Genomic DNA, 15,210 nt, shown 5'->3' with positions numbered 1-15,210 from the left:
GACCCTCTCAAATAAATAAATAAATAAATAAATCTTTTTAAAAAGAGTAGAATTTGGGTAGATCTTACGTAAGTGAAACTGATCCCAGAGATTGCTGATCATTATTAAGCTAGAAGGAGATTTCTAGAAGATTGCCAGTGGACTTTGTTCTAATCAACATTTTTATTAGTGATGTAAATGATAACAGAAAAGATAAACTCATCAAATATTGCATGGCATGAGACTAGGAGTAGGGACAGGAAATAAATGGATATCAGATGAAATATCTCTACTAGCTGGAATGATGTACTGAATTTTTTAAAAATTTAATTTAGTTTTATTTATTTATTAACATAATGTATTATTTGTTTCATGGGTACAAGTCTGTGAATTGTCAGTCTTACACAAATTCACAGCACTCACCATAGCACATACCCTCACCATTGTCCATCACTCTGCCATCCTATCCCCCCCACCCCCAGCAACCCTGAGGAACTGAATCTTTTTTTAAAAAGCCTTTGTTGTTATTTTTATTGCACAAAAATTCACATTCGTCATAGGAAAGTAATATAATTACCTGTGATCCCACAACTCAGAACCACTGTTAATATTTGTGTGTATATTATTCCTCCATTTCAAGTGGTAGTCCTCTGTTTTAGGGGCACACTTCTAGTGCATGGATCATAGAATCACAGATACCCAGGTCCCATCCCATATTATCCAAACAGAATTGTGGGGGTGTGGTGCAGGCATATACATATATTTTTTGTTTTTTTTAAAAATATTATTTTATTCATCATAAGTGTACTCTTTAATCCCCATCACCTATTTCAACCATGCCCCCAACTCACCTCCCCTCTTGTAACCATTAGTTTATTTTCTGTAGTTAAGAGTCTGTTTCTTGGTTTGTCTTTCTCTTTTTTTCCTTTACTCTTCTGTTTTGTTTCTTAAATTCCACATATGAGCTAGATCATATGGTATTTGTCTTTTTTGGATGGACTTACTTCACTTAGCATCATATTTTCTGGCTCCATCCATGTTATTGCAAATGGCAAGATTTCATTCTTTTTCATGGCTGTATAATATTTCAGTGTGTATACATACCACATCTTCTTTATCCACTCATCTATTGATGGACACTTGCATTGCTTCCATAGTTTGGCTATTGTAAGTAATGCTGCAATAAACATAAGGGTGTGTGTATCCCTTTGAATTAGTGTTTTTGTATTTTTTGGGTGAAGGGGCACATAATATTTTTTAAAATTATTAACATATAATGAATTATTTGCTTCAGGGGTATAGGTCTATGAATCATCAGTCTTACACAATTCCCAACACTCACCATAGCACATACCATCCCCAATATTCATCACCTAGCCACCCTATCCCTCCCCCAACTCCGCCTAGCAACCCTCATTTTGTTTCCTGAGACTGAAAGTCTCTTATGGTTTGTCTCCCTCCCTGGTCCCATCTTGTTTCATTTTTCTCTTCCTTCCCCCCATGACCCCTGCCCTGCCTCTCAAATTCCTCATATCAGAGAGACCATATGATAATTGTCTTTCTCTGATTGACTTATTTCGCTTAGCATAATACCATCTAGTTCCATCCATGTCATTGCAAATGGCAAGATTTTGGGTTTTTCAATGGTTGCATAGTACTCCATTGTATATATAAAACACATCTTTATCCATTCATCTGTTGATAGACATCTAGGTTCTTTCCATAGTTTGGCTATTGTGGACATTGCTGCTATAAACATTCGGGTGAATGTGCCCCATTGGATCACTACATTTGTATCTTTAAGGTAAATACCCAGCAGTGGGATTGCTGGATCATAGGGTAGCTCTATTTTCAACTTTTTGAGGAACCTCCATGCTGTTTTCCAGAGTGGCTGTACCAACTTGCATTCCCACCAACTGTGTAGGAAGGTTCCCCTTTCTCCGCATCCTCGCCAGCATCTGTCATTTCCTGACTTGTTAATTTTAGCCCTTCTGACTGGTGTGAGGTGGTATCTTACTGTGGTTTTGATTTGTATTTCCCTGATGCTGAGTGTGAGCACTTTTCATGTGTCTGTTGGCCATTTGGATGTCTTTGCAGAAATGTCTGTTCATGTCTTCAGGGCACATATATTTTTATAAAGCTCCACAAGTGATTTTTTAAAAAGATTTTGTTTATTTGTCAGAGAGAGCACAAGCAGGGGGAGTGACAGATGAGGTAGAAACAGGTTCTCCACTGAGCAGGGAGCCTGCTGAGCAGGACCCTGGGATCATGACCCAAGCCAAAGACAGATGCCCAACTGACTGAGTTACATAGGCACCCCTCCACAAGTGATGTCAATGTACACCTTTTGATAGAGAATCACAGTACTAGAAAACATGTATAGTGTTTTTATAACTTTAATTTTTATATTTTAAATAAAAATGGACTTTTTGGTATATAGTTCTATGAAATTTTAACATTTGTTTTGAAATAAGAGTCACAATAATTTGCAAAAAACAGTATAGGGAAGTCCTGTGTACATTTCACCTACTTTGTCCTGATGGTAACATTTCACGTAACTATAATATAGTGTCATGATTAAGGCTCACAGGCCTTAAATTTCATCAGTTTTACATGCATTTATTTGTTGTGTGTGTTTAGTCTGTATAGTTCTATCAAACATGAAAATTTTGTAAGCACTGCTACCACAGTTAAGACACAGAACTGTTCCATTACCACAAAGATCCCTCATGTTATCCTTTTATAGCAACAGCCATCTTCCTCCCCTTACCTTCCTGTCCCTGGGAACTCCTAATTTGTTTTCACATCTATAACTTTGTAATTTCACAAATGGTATATAAATGGAATCATACAGTATATAACCTTTTTAGATTGACTTTTATCCTTCACCATAATTCCCTTGAGATCCACCTGTAGGACATAAGAGTTCTGGTTGCTGTGTATCCTTGTCAGCACTTGGTATTGGTATATTTTTTAAAGATTTTATTTATTTATTTGACAGACAGAGATCACAAGTAGACAGAGAGGGGTGGGAAGCAGGCTCCCTGCTTAGCAGAGAGCCCAGTGCGGGGCTCGATGCCAGGACCCTGAGATCATGACCTGAGCCAAAGGCAGAGGCTTAACCCACTGAATGACCCAAGATGCCCTGATATTAGAATTTTTAAATTTAAGCCATCTAATAGCTGGGTAGAGGAGTCTCGCCATAGTTTTAATTTGCATTTCCTCGAGGGCTAATAATGTTGAACATCATACTTGCTTGTCATCCATCTATCCTCTTTGGTGAAGTGTTTTAAGTCTTGCCCATTTCTTAAATGGGTTAGTTTCTTTTCCTTTTTTAAAATTATGTTCAATTAGGCAACATATAGTATATTTTCTTTGTGTCAAGTTATTGAGAGTTCTTTACATATTCTGAATATAAACCCTGTGTTGGATATGTGATTTACAAATATATCCTACCAGTCTGTAACCTTTTTATTCTCTTATTTGGGTTTTTCACAGAGCAAAAGTTTTTTTTTTTTTAAATTTTGATAGTCTAGTTTTCAGTGTTTTCTGTTATGGATTGTGCTTTTTAAGAATTTTCTGCCTAAACCTAAATCATGAATATTTTCTCATATGTTATCTAAAAGTTTTATAGTTTTAACATTAAATCTGTAATCCATTTTGAGTTAGTTTTTGTGTTGTAGGAGGTTTTTGAGGTCAAAGTTCATTTTTTTTTGCATATGGATGTCCAGTTGTTCTAACACCATTTGTGGGAAAATATACTTTTTTCCCACTAAATTGCTTTTGCACCTTTGCCAAAAATCAGTTGACCTTATATGTGTGGCTCTATTTCTATACTTATTTCTATATTCTCCTTTATTGATCTGTGTCTGTCACTTTGCCAATATCACACTGTCTTTATTCCTGTAGTTTTATAGTAAGTCTTAAAACTAGGTAGTGTGATCCTTCCACCTCTGTTCTTTTTCTTTCTCAAAATTGTTTTAGTTTTCTAGTTCCTTTGCTTTTCTATATAAATTATAGAAAGTTTGTTTATATCTACAAAAAAGTCCTGCTGAGAATTTGATTGGAATTGAGTTACATCTTGTGCAGAAAATAGTTAATAGGCCAAATACTGCTATCCTTAGAAAGTCCTATTTGCGGGGTCCCTGGATGGCTCAGTGGGTTAAGCCTCTGCCTTTGGCTCAGGTCATGATCCCAGGGTCCTGGGATCGAGCCCCGCATCAGGCTCTCTGCTCAGCGAGGAGCCTGCTTCCCCGCCTCTCTCTGCCTGCCTCTCTGCCTACTTGTGACCTCTGTCTGTCAAATAAATAAATAAAATCTTAAAAAAAAGTCCTATTTGCAAAGTTCACCTTTGTCTGGGCATCTGAGAAGTTGTCTGGTAAACATTTCCCTACACTTCTATAAAACCGTCCCTTCATGCTAACTGTGACTAAACTCTTTGTATAAACAATGTGGTTTATTCTGAACTCTTGCTTTCCTTTTGTGAGTCTGAAAGTTTGGTACATGCAAGGCAGAGAATGTTTACATGACCAGCTCCCGATAAAATCTTAGGCACTGAGTTTCCCTGTAGATGGCACTTTATGTGTATTGTCACATTTCATTCCTGGAGGAATTAAGTACATCCCGAGCAGCTGACTCAATTGGGGTAAGACTCTTGAAAGCTTGTGTCTGGTTTTTGGCAAGTTTTGCTGATGTCCTCATTTACTTGATTTTTGCTTTCTATCTTTTGTTATAATAAATCATATCCATGAGTATGACTATATGCTGAGTCCTGTGACTAGGAATTGCTTTACCTTGGGGTGGTCTTGGGGACCATTAACACACACTTATGGGTGAATTTGAAAAGAATTAACATTTTTCCATGTTGAAACTTCCATACCAATGAATGTGGTATGTCCTTCATTTATTTTGGTGTTCTTTGATTTCTGTCTTTTTATTTTTAATTTATTTAAATTTTTAAAAGATTTTATTTATTTATTCATTTGTCAGAGAGAGAGAGAGAGCACGCACAAGCAGGCAGAGTCGGAGAGAGAAGCAGGCTCCCTGTGGAGCAAGGAACCTGGGATCATGGCCTGAGCCGAAGGCAGCTGCTTAACCAACTGAGCCACCCAGGCGTCCCAATTTCTGTCTTTTTACCATGTAGATCCTGTACATGTTTTGCTCGATATCTACCAAAATATTTTATTTTCTTGGACCTACTGTAAATGATATTTTTTTAGTTTAAATTCAGTTAGCCAACATATAGTACATCATTAGTTTCAGATGTAGTATTGTAAATGATATTTTTAAAAGTGTAGTTTTCCATTTGTATATTACTGTATGAAATACTTATATTTATGTATTGACTTATTAATTCTTAGGAGTGCTTTTGTTTTTATAGGTTTCTTGAGATTAGCTACATAGACAAATATGCCGTTTGCAATGGGGCCAGTGTTATTTCTTTCTTTCCAATATGCATGATTTTAATTTCATTTTTGTGTTTGTTTCATTGCACTGTGTAGGACTTCTTTTATGATGTTGAATAGCAACAGTGAGAGTAGACCACCTTGCCTTGTTCCTGATCTTAGGAAGAAAGCTCTTAGTCTTTCAAAATTCCTATGATCTTAACTGTATTGTTTTTGTAGACACCCTAGATCAGGTTGAGAAATTTACTATCCATTCCATGTTTATCATGAATGGATGTTGAATTTTGTCAAATGCTTTTTTCCTCCCACGTCTGTTGATACAATCTTATTTGTTTTAGACTATTAATAGGACAGATTACATGGATTGATTTTCAAATATTGAAGTAGCCCCATTTTGGGGATAAGCCCCACTTGGTCCTGGTGTATTATTCTTTTTATGTATTGTTGGATTTTATTTGCTAGTATTTTGTTGAGGATTTTTGTATTTGTGTTTATGATGGATGTTTCTCTGTAGTATTTTTTTTTCTTTTTTTTAAGATTTTATTTTATTTTTTTGACAGAGATCATTAGGCAGAATGGCAGGCGGGAGTGGGGGGAAGCAGGCTCCCTGCTGAGCAGAGAGCCCGATGCGAGGCTTGATCCCAGGACTCTGAGATCATGACCTGAGTCGAAGGCAGAGGCTTTAACCCACTGAGCCACCCAGGTGCCCCTGTACTATTTTTTTTTGTACTGTCTTTGGTTTTGTTATGAGAATGGTACTCACTTTAAAAAATAATTTGAGAGTATCCCTCTCTTCTGTTTTCTGGAAGAGATGCGTGGAATTAATGTTATTTATTCTTTAAATGTTCTGTAAAATTCACGAGTGAAGTTATTTGGGCCTGAAGTTTCTTTTTCCTGAAGAATTTTAACTAAGAATATAATTTCTTTAATGGTTATTATAAGATATTCAAGTTACCTATTTCGTTTCAGGTGACTTTTGATTTGTGGTTTGTGGTTTTCAAAGAAATGGTCTACTTCATCTAAGTCCAATTTATGTGCATAGAGTTCTTCCTGTATTCCCCACTTTCATTCCTGATATTTGGTATTTGTGTCTTCTTTTTGTTTATCAATCTTGCTAGAAGTTTCTCAATTTTCTTGATCTTCTCAAAGAACCAGGTTTTCATTTCATTCATTTTCTTACTGTTTTTTTTTGTTTTTAGTTTTATTGGTATCTGCTCCAATTTTTTATAGTTTCCTTTTGCTTTGGGTTTAATTTGTTCTTCTTCTAGTTTTTTTAAAAAAATTTTTATTTTTTAAATTTCTTTTCAATATACCAGAATTCATTGTTTATGCACCACACCCAGTGCTCCATGCAATACGTGCCCTCCATAATACGCACCACCAGGCTCACCCACCTTCCCACACCCCCGTCCCTTCAATACCCTCAGATTGTTTTTCAGAGTCCATAGTCTCTCGTGGTTCATCTCCCCCTCCAGTTTCCCTCAACTCCCTTCTCCTCTCCATCTCCCCATGTTCTCCATGTTATTTCTTATGCTCCACAAATAAGTGAAACCATATGATAATTGACTCTCTCTGCTTGACTTATTTCGCTCAGCTTAAGGTGGATGCTTAGGTTATTGATTTAAGACCTTTCTTTTCTTTAATAGAAGCATTTAATGCTATACATTTCTCCCTAAGCATTGCTTTAGCTGCAAGCCACAAATTTTGGGAGACATTCTCTTTGATCCCTGGACTGTTAAGTTTGTCATTTGCTATCCAAGTGTTTGGAGTTTTTGCTATTATTTTTCTGTTATCGATTTCTAGTTTAATTCTATTGTGGTCAAAGAAAACACTATGATTTTAATTCTTTAAAAAGTTTAAAGGGTTATCACTCAGGATATGGTCTGTCTTGGTGAATTTTCCAGGTGCACTTGAGAAAATATGTGTTTCGTTGCTGTGGGATGGAGTGTTCTATAAATGTCAGTTGGATCCATTGGTTAATGTCAGTTTCTTCATTACCCTTGCTGTTTATCTGTGTACTAATTCTGTTGCTGAGAAGAGTACTGAAATTTTCAGTTATAATTGTGAATTTACATATTTTTTCAGTCTTTCATTGTTTGTTTTATGTATTTTGAGGAACATACACATTGAAGATTAGTTATATCCTTTTTATAGTGTTTTTATGACTTGCCTTTTTTCTCATGTAACAATGTTCATGTAATTGTGAGATCTTTCCAGTTAAAATAACGTATTTCTATATCATTTATGTTGACTACATAGTATTCTGTTCTTTATTTATCTGTCCTTATTTATCTAACCCCCTATTAATGGACATTTAGGCTATTTCTAAATTTTACTCTTAGAAATAACCCTATAGTGAACATACATATGCTTCCATTGTTCATGATTGTACTGTTGTTTTTCTGTATTAAATTACTAGGAATAGAAGTATTAGATCAATACAATGCACCTTTAGAATATTTGTACATATAGGCACTGTTCTTCTGAAATATGCCCATTGTACTTTACTGAAGAAAAATTATTTTCTCATAATCTTACCAAGATAGAGTGTTATATTTTTTGCCATCTGATAAATGAAAAACTTGAATGTGTTATTTTAAGTTGATATGTAGTGGCATTGGCATTTTAAGGAGTTAGGTCCATCAGTTTTTTTCTTTATGGTTTTAAGATTTGTTTCTTGCTTTGAAAAGTCTTATCCAGTCATATTTATTTAAATATTTCTCTGATTTTTTTCTAGAACATTCATAGTTTCATGTTCACATTTAAATCTTTGTCTAGAATTTATTTTGATTTTGGTGTCAACACTTATACACCTTCCCCCAGTGATTATCCAGTAATTCTAATACCATTTATTTATTTTCTTTATCCACTGGCTTGAATTGATATATATTTTTATTATTAAGTATAGCTGATTTACAATGTTATATTAGTTTCAGATGTACAACATAATGATTCAGTAATTCTGTACATTACTCCATGCTCACCATAATAAGTCTAATTACCATCTGTTACCATACAGCATTATTATAATATTATTGACTGTATTCCCTATGCTGTACTTCTCATCTGTGTGACTTAATTGTTTTTTAACTGGAAGTTTGTCCCTCTTAATCTTTAATCATGTATACTTGGGTTTGTTTATGGTCTTTCCAATTTTATTCTTTAGTACATTTGTCTATTCTAATATCAGTAGTATGCTGTTTTTATTATCATGGTTTGTAACACATTTACTGCCTCTTCACTTATTTTACAAAATATTCATGGTTCTCACATGTTAATTCTTCCAGGTGATCTGTAGAAAGTTTTGTCAGTTTTTCAAAAACAGCCTGTTGAGATTAATTCAAGGAGAATTCACAGATTGCACAAAATCAAGCTTTCCAAACCAGTTATATCTGTTTTGTTACCAGGTCTTCTTTTTAATTTTAAGTTTTAGAAGATTTTTTCATATTGGTTTCACTGACTTGAAAGATTTTTTCTTGGGTATTGAGGAATTTTTTTTTAATGTTATGAGTGTTATCCTTTTATCTTTAATTTTAAAATGTATTCATATATTGAGAAAGCAATTAATATATTTTCTGTACTTATTTTGTATTCATCTACTTTGCTGAACTAGTCATGGTTATTTAGTTGACTCTTGGATTTGATTGCTTATACTTTATTTAGAATTTTTGCTTCTGTATTCACAAATAAGATTCCTTTGTAAGTTTTTGGCGCTGTCTTTATTAAGTTGTGATACTAGGACTGTTCTAGCCTAACATAATTAGAAAAATTTTTCTATAGTACTAAGTTTAACACAGGAATTATTTATCTTGGTGAATTGGCCCATGAATTTATTGATGCATCGTGCCATTCGTGTGATCATTCTTAGATAACTTTATAACATTGATGATTATTGGCTTATTAAGGATTTATTATTCTTCTTGAGTCGTTTTGTGGTTTATATTGTCTTTAAAAATCATCCAGTTTGTAGGTTTTCACAGTTATTGTCACAGACTGTATATGATATTCTTTTATAATTCTTTGTAATTATTTCTTTTTTCATTTAAAATGTGTGTGTTGTGTTAACTTGCTTCCATGTGTTTGCATACATGTGCATGCTGTCTTCAATGTTCCTTGCAAAGGTTTCGTTCAGTTTTCTGGGCAAAGAACCAGCTCATGGATATATTCATATAACTTTTCCGTTTTAAAATATTTATTGACATCTGCTTTCATATTTGTTATTTTACTCTTAGTTTATTAAAGTTTATTTTGTTGTTTTCCCTAGTTTCTTAAAATGCATGCTTAGTCTAATTTAATTATTTATGACTTCATAATAAAAGCTTTAAAGTACATATTTTCTTCTAAGTAATATTTCTGAGTACATCTCATTAATTTTGATAGTGTTGTAGCTATCTTGTTTTTTTCCTCAGTAATCTGTGTTTGCAATTTTTATTTCTTCATTTTGTTTTTTCTTTAAGAATAGTGCTTACCATTTTTTAAAAATGCTTTTCTTTACTTTGTTTGGTTTATCCTTTTGTTGCCAATTTCCAGATTTATCATACTGCGTCTTGAGAATGTGACCTGAATGATAATTTCTATTTTTCTTAAGTTAATGAGATTTTCTTCATGGCTTCAGACATAATGGATTTTTATAAATGATTCACTGATGTTTGTAGAAAATAGGTATTCTCTATAGAATACAAAGATCATTTTATCAATTAATTTTTGACTTAATAATTATTATATAATTTATATGGTAATTTATTTTTCTGCTTAACTTATCAAAGTCTAAGATCAATGTTTAGTTAATTTCTCCTGGCATTTCTTCACCCCCTCTATCTCACCTTAAACACTCTGCCCCATACAATTTTTTAACTATAAATTAATATATGCTTATAATATGTGTGTATGTATTCATACAGATTTATGTATATGTATATGAATAAAATCAACTATTTTCTTCTTATTCCTCAGAGGTAACAACTATAAATAATTTAGTGTGTGTATCCTTCCGGATCCTCTTATGGGTATATTATCACTTTTATTAAATTTTGACTATCCTTTCTTCAAAAATCCTAAATTTTATGAGTAATACATGAATGTACACACATATAGGCATATATACATATAAAAGTGCAGTTTTTTAATGAATGTGGTTTTATGATATTTTGTTATATTAATAGGTCATGCTATACACATTGCTCTGCATTTTGTGGTTTTAAGAATGTCTTAGTAGGGCACCTGGGTGGCTCAGTTGGTTGAGCGTCTGGTTCTCCCTCTGCCTGCTGCTCCCCCTACTTGTGCGCTCTCTCACTCTCTCTCTCTTCTCTCAAATAAATAAATAAAATCTTTAAAAAAAACAAGAATGTCTTAGTAATCTTTCCATATGATTATAGGTCTACCTTATTTTTTTAAAGTGTTGCATAATATTCTATTATATGGATATAGCCCATTATTTAATCAGCTTCTCTAGTGAACCTGTTCTTTTAATTGCCTCTCAAGTACGATGAGATAGTTCGCACACTTTTAGTTTATTTCTGCTTCTATTTTTAGTCAAGATAACAGATCTTTAGATCTGTATTATTACTATTTAATACACTACCTTCCCTACAATAATTGTTTTTGACATAGATATGTTTTCCTTAATTTTGTCCTGTATATCACGAGTCCTTTCAGTCTGAAGATTCAATCTTGCTTTGGCTCAGAGAAAATTTTTTTGAAAGATAACTTTGTATTACTTTCATGTTCACAAAATTCAACAGCATACACTTAGCCCAGTTTGGAGGCCAGATCTTTAACCTTTGCTTTTTCCAACTTGGCAATGCAAACCACCAACTTTATTTTATTTTATTTTAAAGTTGTTATTTATTTTCAGCGTAACAGTATTCATTGTTTTTTGCATCACACCCAGTGCTCCATGCAATCCGTGCCCTCTCCAATACCCACTACCTGGTTCCCCCAACCTCCCACTCCCCGCCCCTTCAAAGCCCTCAGATTGTTTTTCAGAGCCCATAGTCTCTCATGGTTCACCTCCCCTTCCAATTTCCCTCAACTCCCTTCTCCTCTCCATCTCCCCTTGTCCTCCATGCTATTTGTTATGCTCCACAAATAAGTGAAGCCATGTGATAATTGACTCTCTCTGCTTGGCTCATTTCACTCAGCATAATCTCTTCCAGTCCTGTCCATGTTGCTACAAAAGTTGGTATTCATCCTTTCTGATGGAGGCATAATACTCCATAGTATATATGGACCACATCTTCCTTATCCATTCGTCTGTTGAAGGGCATCTTGGTTCTTTCACAGTTTGGCAACTGTGGCCATTGCTGCTATAAACATTGGGGTACAGATGGCCCTTCTTTTCACGACATCTGTATCTTTGGGGTAAATACCCAGGAGTGCAATTGCAGGGTCATAGAGAAGGTCTATTTTTAATTTCTTTTTTTCTTTTTAAAGATTTTATTTATTCACTTGACAGAGCGAGAGAGATCACGAACAGGCAAAGAGACAGGCAGAGAGAGGGGGAAGCAGGCTCTCCGCTGAGCAGGACCCTGATGTGGAGCTCGATCCCAGGACCCTGGGACCATGACCTGAGCCGAAGGCAGAAGCTTTAACCCACTGAGCCACCCAGGCGCCCTCTATTTTTAAATTCTTAAGGAATCTCCACACTGTTCTTCAAAGTGGCTGCACCAACTTGCATTCTCACCAACAGTGTAAGAGGGTTCCCCTTTATCCATATCCTCTCCAACACATGTTGTTTCCTGTCTTGCTAATTTTGGCCATTGTAACTGGTGTAAGGTAGTATCTCAATGTGATTTTAATTTGAATCTCCCTGAGGGCTAGTGATGATGAACATTTTTTCATGTGTCTGATAGCCATTTGTATGTCTTTGTTGGAGAAGTGTCTGTTCATATCTTCTGCCCATTTTTTGATATGATTGTCTGTTTTGTGTGTGTTGAGTTTGAGGAGTTCTTTATAGATCCTGGATATCAACCTTTTGTCTGTACTGTCATTTGCAAATATCTTCTCCCATTCCGTGGGTTGCCTCTTTGTTTTGTTGACTGTTTCCTTGGCTGTGCAGAAGCTTTTGATCTTGATGAAGTCCCAAAAGTTCATCTTTGCTTTTGTTTCCTTTGCCTTTGGAGACATATCTTGAAAGAAGTTGCTGTGGCTGATAATGAAGAGATTACTGCCTATGTTCTCCTCTAGGATTCTGATGGATTCCTGTCTCACGTTGAGGTCTTTTATCCATTTTGAGTTTATCTTTGTGTATGGTGTAAGAGAATGGTCAAGACCATTCCATGCTCTTGGATCAGAAGAATAAACATTGTTAAAATGTCTATACTTCCTAGAGCAATCTATACTTTTAATGCCATTCCAATCAAAATTCCACCGGTATTTTTCAAAGAGCTGGAGCAAATAATCCTAAAATTTGTGTGGAATCAGAAGAGACCCCAAATCGCTAAGGAAATATTGAAAAACAAAAATAAAACTGGGGGCATCACGTTACCTGATTTCAAGCTTTACTACAAAGCTGTGATCACCAAGACAGCATGGTACTGGCATAAAAACAGACACATAGACCAGTGGAACAGAGTAGAGAGCCCAGATATGGGCCCTCAACTCTATGGGCAAATAATCTTCGACAAAACAGGAAAAAAGACAATCTCTTCAATAAATGATGCTGGGAAAACTGGACAGCTATATGTAAAAGAATGAAACAAACCACCAACTTTAGATCCAAGACATTACCTCTCCAGTGACGGTGGATCTCATCCTACCTGTCGTTGTAATTGGTCCTAATAGCTTCCACCAGCTTAGCCAGAGCTGCTTTGTCTTCTGAGTTAGCCTGTGTGAAGACGGCAGTGGTGTAGGTCTTCCTGCAGACCAGACACCTCAGCCTGGCCTTCCCCTTGATAATGCAGTAGGGAACCCCCATCTTACGACACAGGGAAGGCATGAAGACAACCAGCTTAATGGGATCCACATCTTGTGCAATCACTACTAGCTGAACCTTCCTGTTTTCCACCAGGTGGTGATAGTATTAACCCCAACTAGAAGGACAGGCAGCTTCTTAGTGGGGACATCCTCTTTGCCAGTAGCTTTCTCTTCAGTCCGGGCCAACAATCCCTGCTTCTTCTCTTGCTTGGTCTCTGGTCCATATTTGTGGGCCAGTTTAAGCAGTTTTGTAGCTCTTTGGTGGTCCAAGGCCTGGGTGAACTCCTTAATCACAGGAGGCACTTTTATACATTTATAGTGGATAGCCTTTTGCTGCTGCAGCCTGATGCAGCAGGCCATTTGACAAAGTGGGTGAGGTCCCTTTTGGGCTGGATGTCCTGTCCAATGCCAGAATTCTTGGACCTTTTCTAAAATGGGGGATTGACCACCACCTTGGCCTCCTGCTTCTTCACAATAGCAGGGGCTGGGGCTACCTTCTTCTCCCCAGCCTTCTTTACTTTTGGCATCTTGGATGGCTAGAGGAGAGACTGGCTCAGATAAATTTTTATTATTTATTTCTCTTCAGCCTCTTATCTCATTCCGAGTGTGTGTGTATGTGCATGTGTGTGTATATATCTCCAGAATCTGTTCTTGTGTCTCAGGTTTTCATTTATTATCTTCAACTCTCTCTTACCTCTCAGTTCTGGGAGAATTTTTTAAAGCCTTTGGAATTATTGATTTGACTTTTGTCATAACCGAATGTACTATTCACTTCTGCTAGTACATTTTTAATTAAGTAATTGCTTTCTCATCAGAAACCAGTCTTTCTGGATCTGTTCTCTTTTCATACAGTGACCTCTCAGATCTTGTTAAGAGTGTACTTTTTAAAGTTTATTTCAGTTCTTTGAAGTGGAAAGGTTTCACAAGTGGACACTTGCTCTGGTTTCTCAGAACATTGCTTCTTGAAAAATTACTTGTTCTTTTTCATATAAATGGGTGATTTTCTCTATTTATTCATCTTTGCAGGAGATGGTTTTTGAGTTTTGGAATTTGAGATAAATTTTGTCAAACTTGTCTCCTCCTTTGAGACCAAGAGTACTCTTTATATTTTCTATAGTTATTTACTTATTTATTCCCTTTTGTTCCTTCTTACCCATCCCCAGGTAAGGAGCATAATCGTTTATGAAGAATTAGAAGGGTGTGCTAGCCAAGGGTGGTTGTGAGGGAGAAACCATTGCTACAGTGTTGAAAGGCTTCTTTGTTTGTTGTAGCTTCTTGAATTATCTAGAGCACTACTACTTTTCTCTAACTGGAACAAAGTCAGTCTCCTCATTTGGAGCCTGATGCTGAGGTGACAGAAAACCATATCATGTGAAGAATAGTTAAAGGAAGTCAAGTTATTTGGTCTAGGATGGAAATTTATAGGAGATATTGTAACTGTCTTCAGTAGCTGAAGGGCTGTCACAAGACAATTAGACTTGCTCTGCGTAGTCCCGAGTGGTAGAATTATGTTAGAAGAGTACTGTCCTACATTCAAAGAAGGAGGATTGCTATCACTGACGCTGCTGCTGATTCAAATATTTGTTGACTCCAAATTTCAACCATTCATTCAGATATTGCCCATACTTTACATGTTAACCATTTCATAACAATGTGTTACATGGGTGGCCAAGTGCTTATGAGAGGTACTGGAAAGAGGCTATGTAGGCATTGGCTTTGTCATTTACTCACAGAGGTATCATCCTCAGAGAACTGCTACTTTTCATTCTTACTGTCTTTTTTTTTTTTTTTTTTGGTAATTACTTGACCTCAGTTTCTTGATACTTAAAGTGGTAGTCATTACCCTTCATCTTCATGAACTCTCTCCATCTCTTACGACATTCCTTTGGAAAATGTGGTAGGCAGAATAAAA

At 35.7% G+C, this 15,210-nt stretch overlaps 1 protein-coding gene and 1 pseudogene across 2 annotated transcripts in view; one reads left to right on the top strand and one right to left on the bottom strand.

Annotated features, from left to right (window-relative positions):
• CCNB3 (cyclin B3) overlaps window positions 1–15,210 on the top strand; it is a 49,875-nt gene that overhangs the window by 23,776 nt on the left and 10,889 nt on the right. The gene's annotated exons all lie outside the window — the stretch shown is intronic.
• LOC132006869 (large ribosomal subunit protein eL8-like) lies at window positions 11,133–13,825 on the bottom strand (annotated as a pseudogene).

Source organism: Mustela nigripes, chromosome X, assembly GCF_022355385.1.
Source record: "Mustela nigripes isolate SB6536 chromosome X, MUSNIG.SB6536, whole genome shotgun sequence".
Taxonomy (NCBI): Eukaryota; Metazoa; Chordata; class Mammalia; order Carnivora; family Mustelidae; genus Mustela; species Mustela nigripes.
The sequence above is the reverse complement of the archived record's forward strand: the minus strand, read 5'-3'. Positions and strand labels throughout refer to the sequence as shown.